This window comes from Euprymna scolopes, chromosome 42 (genome assembly GCF_053919585.1).
Source record: "Euprymna scolopes isolate OS-2025 chromosome 42, ASM5391958v1, whole genome shotgun sequence".
In the NCBI taxonomy this organism is placed as follows: domain Eukaryota; kingdom Metazoa; phylum Mollusca; class Cephalopoda; order Sepiida; family Sepiolidae; genus Euprymna; species Euprymna scolopes.
The window spans coordinates 49,524,019-49,536,981 of NC_136523.1; the positions used below are offsets into that span (position 1 = coordinate 49,524,019).

The 12,963-nt window shown below is 36.0% G+C and overlaps 1 protein-coding gene across 2 annotated transcripts in view; it reads right to left on the minus strand.

Annotated features, from left to right (window-relative positions):
• LOC145267101 (E3 ubiquitin-protein transferase MAEA-like) overlaps positions 1 to 12,963 on the minus strand; it is a 981,197-nt gene that overhangs the window by 314,641 nt on the left and 653,593 nt on the right. The window lies entirely within an intron of this gene.

Consider the following 12,963-nt stretch of genomic DNA (forward strand, 5'->3'; position numbering starts at 1 on the left):
AAAAGAAAAAAAAAGGGAAAGAAAATAAAAAGAAAAAAAAGGGAAAGAAAATAAAAAAAAAAGAAAATAAAAAGAAAAAAGGGAAAGAAAATAAAAAGAAATAAAAGATCCGATTGAAAGGTGATTTAAAAAAAAAAAAAGCCTGTAAAACTGCCACCATTGTTACGAGCAAAAGGTAGTGTCTGCGAAAAAAAAATCTCTATTAGGATTTGGCCTGATTACAGAACAGACAATTAAAAAAAAAGTGTGTCTGTGCGTCGTTGTTGGGCAGCGTCTTAAGATGGCGGAGTGGGAGAGGGAGCGAAATGCAACGTGAGGGTGTCAGTGGTGAACCAACAAAAATGGAAGAAGAAACCGTTCACAGAGTCAGCAACAAAGAAAGGCTTTGTTGTTATGAAGAAGAGAGGAAACACTTAAGAAAGAGTTTAGGACAAACTAAGCAGCAGCAGCAGCAGCAGCAGCAATGATGCCCGTGGTGGAGGTTCCCTGCCCTTTAAGGATGCTTGGGAAAAGGGGAGGAGGAGTCAAGGAACATGTCCTTAACCTACAGAATGGGAATAGGGAACATTCTTATTACAAGTTTGACTGACCAGGTGTTGCCCGGGAACCCTCCTTTTTTCTTTTCCTCAAATTATTTTTACTAGTGTTTTAACCTCCATCAAAAACTAGAATGGACAGAAAATAGGGGTCCATTTTACATTAAATTTTTATACGAAACAGATCCCCTATTATAAATTCAAAAATCATTCTCTCTTTCTCTCTCAAGGTGTTTGCATGCAATCGCCTAAATAAAGTAGAATCACACATTTTGCGAAGAGGTGGGAAGGGATGCTCATCTATAAATTTACGCACAAAAAATATTTACGGTCTTTTTCCAATGTTGCCCAGGAATATTTTAAGTTGTATTTTTGCTTCGCGTTTTCGATATTATTTATTTCCTTTTCAAACGAAATTTCGAAAGACATTTAAAGGAGAGATAGACAGACAGACGGAAACAGAGAAAGAAAAGAAAGCAAGAGAGTTAGAAAGAGAGAGAAAGAAAGAGTAACAAAGAGAGAGAGAAAGAAAGAGTAACAAAGAGAGAGAGAAAGAAAGAGTAAAAAAGAGAGAGAGAAAGAAAGAGTAAAAAAGAGAGAGAGAAAGAAAGAAAGAGTAAAAAAGAGAAAGAAAGAAAGAGTAAAAAAGAGAGAAAGAAAGAGTAAAAAAGAGAGAGAAAGAAAGAGTAAAAAAGAGAGAGAAAGAAAGAGTAAAAAAGAGAGAGAAAGAAAGAGTAAAAAAGAGAGAGAAAGAAAGAGTAAAAAATAGAGAGAAAGAAAGAAAGAGTAAAAAATAGAGAGAAAGAAAGAAAGAGTAAAAAAGAGAGAGAAAGAAAGAAAGAGTAAAAAAGAGAGAGAAAGAAAGAGTAAAAAAGAGAGAGAAAGAAAGAAAGAGTAAAAAAGAGAGAGAGAAAGAAAGAGTAAAAAAGAGAGAGAGAGAAAGAAAGAAAGAAAGAGTAAAAAAGAGAGAGAAAGAAAGAAAGAGTAAAAAAGAGAGAGAAAGAAAGAAAGAGTAAAAAAGAGAGAGAAAGAAAGAAAGAGTAAAAAAGAGAGAGAAAGAAAGAAAGAGTAAAAAAGAGAGAGAAAGAAAGAAATAGTAAAAAAGAGAGAGAAAGAAAGAAATAGTAAAAAAGAGAGAGGAAGAAAGAAAGAGTAAAAAAGAGAGAGGAAGAAAGAAAGAGTAAAAAAGAGAGAGGAAGAAAGAAAGAGTAAAAAAGGGAGAGGAAGAAAGAAAGAGTAAAAAAGAGAGAGGAAGAAAGAAAGAGTAAAAAAGAGAGAGGAAGAAAGAAAGAGTAAAAAAGAGAGAGGAAGAAAGAAAGAGTAAAAAAGAGAGAGGAAGAAAGAAAGAGTAAAAAAGAGAGAGGAAGAAAGAAAGAGTAAAAAAGTGAGAGAGAAAGAAAGAAAGAGTAAAAAAGAGAAAGAAAGAAAGAAAGAGTAAAAAAGAGAGAAAGAAAGAAAGAGTAAAAAAGAGAGAGTAAGAAAGAGTAAAAAAGAGAGAGTAAGAAAGAGTAAAAAAGAGAGAGTAAGAAAGAGTAAAAAAGAGAGAGAAAGAAAGAGTAAAAAAGAGAGAGAAAGAAAGAGTAAAAAAGAGAGAGAAAGAAAGAGTAAAAAAGAGAGAGACAGAAAGAGTAAAAAAGAGAGAGAAAGAAAGAGTAAAAAAGAGAGAGAAAGAAAGAGTAAAAAAGAGAGAGAAAGAAAGAGTAAAAAAGAGAGAAAGAAAGAGTAAAAAAGAGAGAGAAAGAAAGAGTAAAAAAGAGAGAAAGAAAGAGTAAAAAGAGAGAGAAAGAAAGAAAGAGTAAAAAAGAGAGAGAAAGAAAGAAAGAGTAAAAAAGAGAGAGAAAGAAAGAAAGAGTAAAAAAGAGAGAGAAAGAAAGAAAGAGTAAAAAAGAGAGAGAAAGAAAGAAAGAGTAAAAAAGAGAGAAAGAAAGAAAGAGTAAAAAAGAGAGAGAGAAAGAAAGAAAGAGTAAAAAAAAGAGAGAAAGAAAGAAAGAGTAAAAAAGAGAGAAAGAAAGAGTAAAAAAGAGAGAGAGAGAAAGAAAGAGTAAGAGAGAGAGAGAGAAAGAAAGAGTAAAAAGAGAGAGAAAGAAAGAAAGAGTAAAAGAGAGAGAGAAAGAAAGAGTAAGAAAGAGAGAGAAAGAAAGAGTAAAAAAGAGAGAGAAAGAAAGAGTAAAAAAGAGAGAGAAAGAAAGAGTAAAAAAGAGAGAGAAAGAAAGAGTAAAAAAGAGAGAGAAAGAAAGAGTAAAAAAGAGAGAGAAACAGAGAGAAAGAAAGAGTAAAAAGAGAGAGAACGAAAGAGTAAAAAGAGAGAGAAAGAAAGAGTAAAAAAGAGAGAGAAAGAAAGAGTAAAAAAGAGAGAGAAAGAAAGAAAGAGTAAAAAAGAGAGAGAAAGAAAGAGTAAAAAAGAGAGAGATAGAAAGAGTAAAAAAGAGAGGGATAGAAAGAGTAAAAAAGAGAGAGATAGAAAGAGTAAAAAAGAGAGAAAAAGAAAGAGTAAAAAAGAGAGAGAAAGAAAGAATAAAAAAGAGAGAGAAAGAAAGAGTAAAAAAGAGAAAGTGAGAAAGAAAGAGTAAAAAAGAGAAAGTGAGAAAGAAAGAGTAAAAAAAGAGAAAGTGAGAAAGAAAGAGTAAAAAAGAGAAAGTAAGAAAGAAAGAGTAAAAAAGAGAAAGTAAGAAAAAAATGAAAGAGAGAGGGTAAGAAGGAAAAAGTGAGGGTAGGAAGGAAAAAGAGAGGGTAGGAAGGGAGAAAGAGGTAAGAAAGATAGAGTAAGAAAGAGAGAGTAAGAGAGCGATCGAACTGCAAAACACGATATCAGAAGTCAGCTAACAAAAATGGAATGTGATGGATAAAAGGCAAACAGCAGCAGCAACAGTGATGCCGGTGGTGGGGGTTCCCTGCCCTTTAAGGATGCTTGGCATAAACAGATGACCATATAACATGGGTAGAAAGAGACCAACATGGGAATAAAGAAACGTTCCTATTACAAGTTGTACCAACCAGGTTTTGTCCGAGTGTTCATTTTTTTACGCCCTCCGATAAAAATGACCAAAAAAAAAAAAAAAAATATGCTTCGCCAGTGTTCATCTTGATATATAACATAATCATAATATTGTATTTGCAATTTCATTTTTTAATACATGAACAATTACCAAACAATCTACGTCAGATTACGAATAAAATTAATTCACTTAACAGTTTTGCACCACTTTTATATCTCTGCGGAAATTAAAGATGGAGAGATGCAACTTTACTATATTGCGTCTTCAAAAAAAATGCATTTCAGAGAAAAACATGTACTTACTTGTCATGCAGAAATTAGTATAATTTTTTTTTTTTTAATTACGAAATATGGTCCAGTAGAAAAATAATTGTAAGTATTACAGAATTTTTCAAAATAGCAATTTCACTGTAAATTAACCTTTTATAGATATTTGAAATCAGGTGGAGATAACTGCTTTCGAGTCGGCCATCTTGCTTATTCTTATTAGCAAAATAGATGTGGCTAATTATAAATGTTGTTTATTAGCACATAAATTGATTTATTCGTTCTGAAATTGCTGTCATTCCACCCGAAATGATCCATCGAGTTATTGAAAACTTTCATGAACGCCAACAACCGTGTATTAGCAATAATGTGAAACATTTGGCCGATTTAATATTTAAAATGGCATTCTCTACGTACATTTTCAAAAAAAAATAAAAATATATTTTCTTTATTTAATGGTTATTAATTTACTTTATTGTATTTTATTTGTTAATTTGTTTTATTTTTATTTATTTATTTTGACCAACAAACGTGTCAGAACATTTTAGGACTCTATATAAGGGTTATAAAATAATTAGACGTTTAATCGGATAAAAATGGGCAAAATTTATAGCTTGTTGACTTCAAATGAGTGCTTTATGTCAAAGCGATGATTGAATTCGTGCTCATTTTTGCATTCAATAATAATCTATTGATACCTAACTATGCATCGAATTGATGCCATAATACCTAGTTCGAACTTTTACACGTTTCTAGAGAAATCAGAAATAATCATAGTTAATCCAGGCTGTTTACTGACACATTTTTCATCAATATATATATATATATATATATATATATATATATATATATATATAAGTATGCCGATATATTTGTAAATAAACAAAACAAATCCTAGATACGAAACTAACATAGAATCAAAACAACATGGCAGGAACATAGTTGATTAGTCCGTGAATAGAAAAAAATAAATAAAAGAAATAAAGAAATTCAATTTAATAAATTAAAGAAAAATATTAGTAAAATATATTAAGTGAACATAGGTAAATTGATGGCAACGTTAAATGGTAATTCGATTGATTTTTTTTTTTTAATAGAGATACGAAAATAGGTAAATATAAAAATCTTTAATAAACAGAAAAAAAAAACCTTGGAAGGAAGAAATGTAGGTAAAATATTTTCTCGTAGTTTTCCTTAAAAGGGAAATGGATGCCAATATTGTTGATTGTAAAAGTGTTTTTTTCAAAACGTCTAATGATAGATTGTTCTTGTGAAAATTTTCGAACGATATAGGGTTTGAATTTGTCCAAATGGTCTTGAAACAATTGTAACGAACGATGAAATACACTATTTGTTGCTATCAATCCATTCTTTCATGTCTGGATTTTTTTAAAACAATATATGAATGCTCAATTACAATATATTGTAATTTTGAAACTTACGATTTAAGTCATCTCATTCCGACTTAAAATTTATTGGTATATGAGCGGTTACCGAATTATCAATTAAATAAACCCGATAAAATTCGGGATACTATAAATAACACACACACACACACACACACACACACACACACACAAGTGATGAGACGATTCCAATATTTTACCGATTCCGTACTAACTTCCTGATTCCGGTTCTTTATGAATCTCTAAATATTTAACTATAAAAGTGTTATTTTGTCTGGATTACTGTAAAAACGCATCTTTAATGTCCCTATATTTTCTCAAACATAAAAACACACGTGTGAGGGCGTGGTCTAGAGATTTTAGTCTTACTGGAAAATCAGTAAATATTTATTATTTTATTATTACTCTAAGCAGTGGAAGATGTTTCTTAAACTAAAATCAAAATAAATAGATAATTTAAGGACTCAGTTTTGGCACCGGAAAATAGGCTAAAATTTTTCTGATTCCGATACCCCTACAAGCTCCGATTTTTTCGATTCCGATTAATCGTCCCAACACTAATATATATATATATATATATATATATATATATATATATATATATATATATATTCGCCAATAAATAAAAATTAAAAGCTAATACGACTTCATTGTATCACGGGCAACGCCGGGTTGGGATAGCTAGTTGTTGTCATTTTCCCTCTTTCCCGCTCGATATAAAAACGAAGTTTGTCACTTTCCCGTCACTGAGATTTAACGTCACAATCAAACTATCGATTAAAAGCTATGCAAATTAGACAGCAGAAATCGGAAATAAAAAAGAATAAACATTCTTGGCTATAACTTAAAAAGAAGAGAGAGAGAGAGAGAGAGAGAGAGAGAGAGAGAGAGAGAGCTTCGAAATTGAAAAATTTTGAGATCATTATGAAATTTGCATTGTATCGATCGTAAAATTAAAGTGTGTGTGTGTGTGTGTGTGTGTGTGTGTGTGTGTGTGTGTGTGTGTGTGTGTGTTAAAAAATATGCGAATAAAAAAAATTCAACTAAAACGACTTCACAACATTCCGGGCAAGGCCAGGTTGAAACAATTTTTGTCATCCCCCCCCCTCCCTATCCCTCCCATACACACTCAATACAAAAACGAAGTTTGCCACCTTCGGTTGCTAGGATTTAACGTCGCGATCAAACTCTCGATAAAAGCTCCGATCACTGCTACGTCTATCTATTCGTTGCAATTAATATCAAATGTTTGCTATAGGGCTAGGCCAATAATAGTGTCGACTTTCGAGAGATGTCGCTATTGATTTTTTCCAATTCTTCTTTTTTTGGTCATGACAGACTTGTGCCGACTGTTCGCGGCACACACAAGCCAAGCATCTAGTCAATCGTATTGTTTTTTTCGCTTACCGATCGACAATCCAAGACATGTTTACGGCTAGCGGAAGAAGAAAAATAGAATTCAGTTCATAACTTCTGACACAAAACAAATCAACAACGAAACGAGACAAACAGATTGAATCCTTTGAAGCAATGATTTAGATAAAAATGGCCGATTCGGAAAAAGGTTGGGTTTTCACAATCTTTGTTTTATATTAAGCTTTCTAACTAGAAAATATTGCATTGTCCGGGATTGAATGAAGAAACTTGCGTCCTGTTGTGCTCAGACGAGTCTCCACTCTATAATAAAGCCGCCCCCCCCTCTCTCTCTCTCTCTCACACACACACACACACACACACACACACACACACACATTTATATTTCTTTTAGCTTGTCTGTTCCACTTTTCTCGGAAACTACTAAATCGATCTGGTGGAAATTTTGTATGGACCTTTATGAGAAGGTGACACGTCTGTTTGATGCATAGTTAGGATTAATAGGGATTCGTGTTTGATGCAAAAGTTTAATCATACTCCATCAATTTGACATAAGCACTCATTCTAAGTCAATGGGCTATATATATATATATATATATATATATATATATATATATATATATATATATATTGTTTATGACTTTGACATATAGATGTTTGAGGTCCATGTTTTGGACCTGTTCATCGTTCCAAGGGAAAAATTTCCTAGACAACTTGGTGGCATGCGTGGGACAGAAACCCAGGAATTTGCAGTTCCATTTAGAAGGATGGACAATATAAACTCTGAAGCAATCTCCAATGGGCGTCAAGTCTGCTTTTTTTTTTTTTTTTTTTTTTTTTTTACATAGCCATCACCACTTATCAAGGACAAGAGGCCACTCGAGGATAAGGGTTAAAGAGTGTACAGTAGAAATTGGACAATATAGTAATCGTTAGTAATGGAAATTCAGTAAATTTGTTAACAAGTGGAACGACTCATCAAGAATTTGTTTACGTCAGACTTGAAGACAGCCATATTGTAGTCAGCTGGAAAGCAGGAAAACGGAAGACAATTCCACAGGCGTGCAGTTCTAAGAAAGAATCTTTGTTCATGGAATCTACGTTTAGGTTTAGGCACAGATAAAGAGTAAGGGGGGGAATTATTGATAGTGCTTTCAGCTAGACGAGTGTTTCTTGTGAAAGTTTGGCGTGGGGGGACCATAGACTGAAGCTCAGGAGAACACTTTCCATGAAAATAACGATACATCAGAGACAAACTCGCAACATCTCTTCTGTGAGATAGAGGTTGCAGGGAAGAGAAAAGGATATCTCCTATGAGGCTACGAAATCTATCTTGAACTCTATCAAGGCAGGACAAGTCCTTTCTAGCAGCTCCTGCCCAGATGTGGCAACAGTATTCCATCATTTGGCGTACCTGGCTCTTATATAGATAGAGAATTGCATCAGCAGTGAGATATCTATTGGATCGATAGAAAGATCCCACCATTTTTCCAGCAGCCTTGACAACAGATTTGATGTACGTGTTTCATTTAAGATCAGGAGTAAAGGTCAAGTTCAGAATCTTGTCAAAACTTGAGGCCTCCCCAAGACGAGAGCCATTCATTTCAACTGATACCAGATGTGGATCAGAACGTTGATGATGTAAAGAGAGAAGCTTGGTTTTAGATGCATTAAAAGTAACCAGCCACTCCTTTCCCCATTGTACCACATACTCAAGATCAGAGGAGAGAGAATCGGAGAGAACTTGGTCGTTTACTGTCTTAGATGTGCTACCATAAATGGTAGTGCCATCAGTATAAATGTCTACAAATGATGTAAGGATGTGATTTGGAAGATCATTAATGTAGATCAGGAAAAGAGTTGGGTCCAGGATGGACCCCTGAGGGACTCCAGCATTAATACTGTGAGCTTCTGATTTTTGCCCATCAACTACTACTCTTATGACCCTGTCAGAAAGAAATGATTTAATAATTGAGAAGACATTTCCAGCTATACCATAGCTAGAGATCTTGTGAAGTAAACCTTCATGCCATACCCTATCAAAGGCTTTAGATATGTCAAGAGTAATTGCCCTAGGAAGGTTGCCTCCGCCAAGAGATTCACTAATCTTATGAGATATAACTGTAAGCACATCTGCTGTAGATCTAGCAGAACGGAAACCATATTCTGTGTCACTAAGAAGGTCATTTTTGTTGAGATGGTTGATTACTTCTCTATTTAACACAAATTCCAGCAACTTACTCATGATGCACAGGAGACTTATTGGCCTGTACTGAGAGGAGGATGAGCGATCACCTGAATTCTTAAATACAGGGCATACTGATGAGATTTTCCAGGGTGATGGGAAATAATTCTCCTTAAGATAACGTTTAAACAGTTTTGTAAGTATGGGCACTAGTTCTGGTTGAAGTTTTTTGAGTACTATAATTGGAGTACCGTCAGGGCCGATTGCTTTACTGGAATCAAGATTTTTGATTAGCTTGGCAACATCACGTACAGATATATGTATACCACATAGCGTGTTTTCTAATACAGAAGGAAATATTGGGAGTGGGCGGCCTTGGTCGCAAAGGGTAGAATTAGTTGCAAAGTTTGTGGCTAAGAGTTTGGCTTTGTCTGATGCTGACGAGATTACCTCAGGTCCATTAATGATAGTTGGGATAGAGCACACATTTCTGTTAAGGATTCTGTTTGCTATTTGCCAAAACTGGTGGGAATAAAGCCGCTGCTCGGCTACTTTGGACTGAGCATACAACTCTCTTGCGTTATTTATAACTTTCTTACAATGGTTGCTGGCAGTCCTGAAAGTGGCTTTAGTTTCCATGCATCTATTACGTTGGAAGCAGTGGAAAAAGTTATTTCTGAGCGCAATGGCAGCAGCACATTCTGGAGAGAACCATGGCTGGCTGTTAGGTTTTTGCTGGAACTTTTTCGAGGGTATGAAATGGTCTATACCTACAATTAACCATTCCGTCAGGTCTGCTACTATAGAGGACACATCCTTTTTAAACATGGAACGCAGAGGTAGATCCGATATAAATGTACGGAAGCTATCCCAGTCAGCCATAGTGTATCGATATACTGTACGATGGAGAGATACGTCTGGGGACTTATTATATTTAATTTTTATCTTAATTGATACAAAAGAGTGGTCGGAAGATCCAAGAGGAGACGGAACAGAAACTGATCATAGTTCAGGGCAAGTTGTAAGAAAAAGGTCTAGTAGACTCGCATACTGGCCGTCATTGTCGGGAACACGGGTGGGTTTGTGAACAATCTGAGTGAGGTCATAAGCAATGGAGAAATCATGACAGAATCTCCCCTCATCATCAGTCTTGTTTGAGTAGGTCAACCATTCCACATTGTAAACACTGAAGTCTCCACATATGTGAATGTTAGCTGAAGGATAAGCAGATAGGACTTTGTCAATTTTCTCAAATATGCTTTTAAAGATAGCAACTCTGCTGTTGTGGGGGCGATAGAGAGTAAATATAAATGCAATAGTGTGAGCAAGTGCAACCTGGAAGCACATATAGGGTAAGTTAGAATCTTCTTTGGAGATGTCCCTACCACATGGAAAGCCATCTTTAATATAGGCACATATTCCATGCCCATGGCGATCTTGGGGGTCAGATTTAGAAGTTAAGTAAGAGTATCCTTTAATTAAGAAGTCATCTAGGGAAATTTTGAATGCGTTTACCGTTTGTGCTTGCACAACTGGATCTGGGAGATCATTCCATGTGTTGACAACCCTCTGTGGGAAGGTCCCTTTGCGGACATCTAGCCTACAGTGTTTTTTTTACGATTTTGAGGCTGTTTCCCTTGGTTGCGCTGTTTTTGGCCATCTGAAAAGACGGCTTTCTTGTATCATAGATCCCATGGATGTACTTGTAGAGATCGATCATGTCACCATGATTTCTTATGGTGCGGCTGCCAGACAGAGTGGCAATACTCCAAGATAGGACGCACAAGGTTCTTGTAGAGTTGCACAAAGACTGTATTCGGGAGGAAGTCAAAAGTGCAGCGAATGATCCCGACAACTTTATTTGCTTTTGCAATGGATTTAGCTACATGTTCCTTGTAACTCAGTTTTTTATCAATGTAGACGCCTAGGTCTTTCTCATGATCATGGTTTCCAGTGTTATCCCCCCAAGCGAGTTGTCTTTCAATGTGTATTTAGCCTCTGATCTCCTGCTCCCTAGTTTCGGGACGCTGCATTTCTGTGGGTGAAAACGGAGCAACCAGTCCTGTGATCAGTTCTGCAAGTTATCTAGGTCAGACTGTAAGCTGCCTGTGGCTCCTGGGATGTCACTACGTGTGAAGAACTTTGTGTCATCTGCAAACAGCTTCATTTCACTTTGGCAGAGTTTGGGTAGGTCGTTTATGTAGATGACGAATAACGTTGGGCCAATAGCACTTCCCTGTGGTATCCCACTCGTTACTGGGGCTGGTCTTGATTTTGCTCAGTTTACTACTACACACTGTTGCCTAGCATTTAGGAATGCTTGAATTCAGTTCAGGACTTTGCCCTGGATGGCATATGACTCGGTCTTTGTCAGGAGGTGACGGTGAGGCACGGAATCGAAGGCCTTCATGAAGTCCATTTAGACGGTGTCGATACTTCCTCCTGCATCGAGAGTTTCTGCCCAGGTATCCATAACATCCAGAAGCTGAGTAGTACAGGACCTTCCCTGTACAAAGCCATGTTGCTCTGTGCTAATAAGGTGGTTTTCCCTTAAATGCCTTATAACTTCTTTCCTGACGAGTTTTTCCATCACCTTACAGAGTATGCATGTGAGACTAATTAGCCTGTAGTTACTTGCTTGTAGTCGGCTTCCCTTCTTGAAGACGGGGGAGACTGTTGCCTTTCTCCAGTCCTGTGGTACTTGTCTCTCTAGCAGAGATTTACAGAAAAGCAGTGATACTGGGTGTACCAAGGTATCAGCAGCCTTTGAAAGAACAAGAGGGGTGATGCCGTCTGGTCCTGCAGCCTTGTCTATGACACATCCAAATTGCTAAATCGGGACCTCGTGGTAAGAAGCCTAAACTCTTACCACTCGTCCACCTCATTGACTGTTCAGATATATCGCGATTTACGTAGATATTTGTTTTTGTGATACGTTTTGAATGAATTCAATTGTTTACGAAAGTGCATTTTTGCCTAAATGCGAGTTGGGAATAATTTTCCCTTTGACAATTTGGTATCCCCATATGGGGAGCGACATATATATTGTTTATAAAATATAATTATCTACTGATATGTGTTTTGTCGTCTACGATTCATCAGAGTGGCTGAATCTTGCGAGATTCAAAATCAGGACCTCATGGTAAGAACCCTAAACTCTTACCACTCGTTAGCCGCGTGAAATATTGTTGAAATTTAAACATTTATTTAATATCTCTTTAACGTCTGTCAGTGATCTAATGATTATAATATCATGGTCTGGGCATAAGAGCTAAATTGACCGACTTTATTTCAACTGTAAAGTGCTCAACGTTATGAAACGAGTTTCTTAAAGGGGTTGACATTATATATATATATATATATATATATATATATATATATATACACCCCATACCAGAATTATATGCAAATTGATATTTTTGTTCTAACTCCGATAAATTTCAATGAAAATTTGTGAAACTTTGCACGTTATACGGCAGCACTAACGCATGTGCAGATATAAAATTTTAAGCTGATCTGCGCAATAGCAAGCAAACGGCAGCCATTTTGGTGACTTGCTGTTTTTTCAGTGTGCCAACTTTATATGCAAGATGGGACGTAAAGGTGCTTGATAAGTCAAGCTGAGAAGTCTAAAATTGTTCAAAGGTTCCATAATAAGATTTCCACGTTAGAAATTGCGAAAGAATTACACCGTGATCATCCTGCAATCAAAAAATATTGTACTAATCCTCAACTTTGAAACGGACGTTCTGACAAAGGGAAAATTCATAAGAAATCATATCTATCACGTTGAACAATGAGCAAAATCAAGAGAGAAGTTCGCCATAACCCACTTGAAACTGGCAAACAAGTTTTTGAAAAAGCTGGTGTTCCTGACGTGCCCAAATCAACTCGTTGCCGTATCCTGAGGACGATTGCAAAATTTGGAAAGCCAGAGGTCCGCCCTCAATTGAACGATATCCATAAGAAAAAAAGGATGGAGTGGGCAAGAGATCACATGAAGGTGAGTTTTCAAACGGTTTTGGTCACTGATGAGTGTTGATAGATCTGATGGGTGGAGGGGAGGATGGTACCATAATGAGGGTCTACGTCCCCAAAGGATCAGGCGTCAACAAGGAGGTGGTGGTGTGATGTTCTGGGCTGCAATAATTGGCAATGAGCTGGTAGAACCATTCAGAGTCGCAGATGGAGTGATAATTA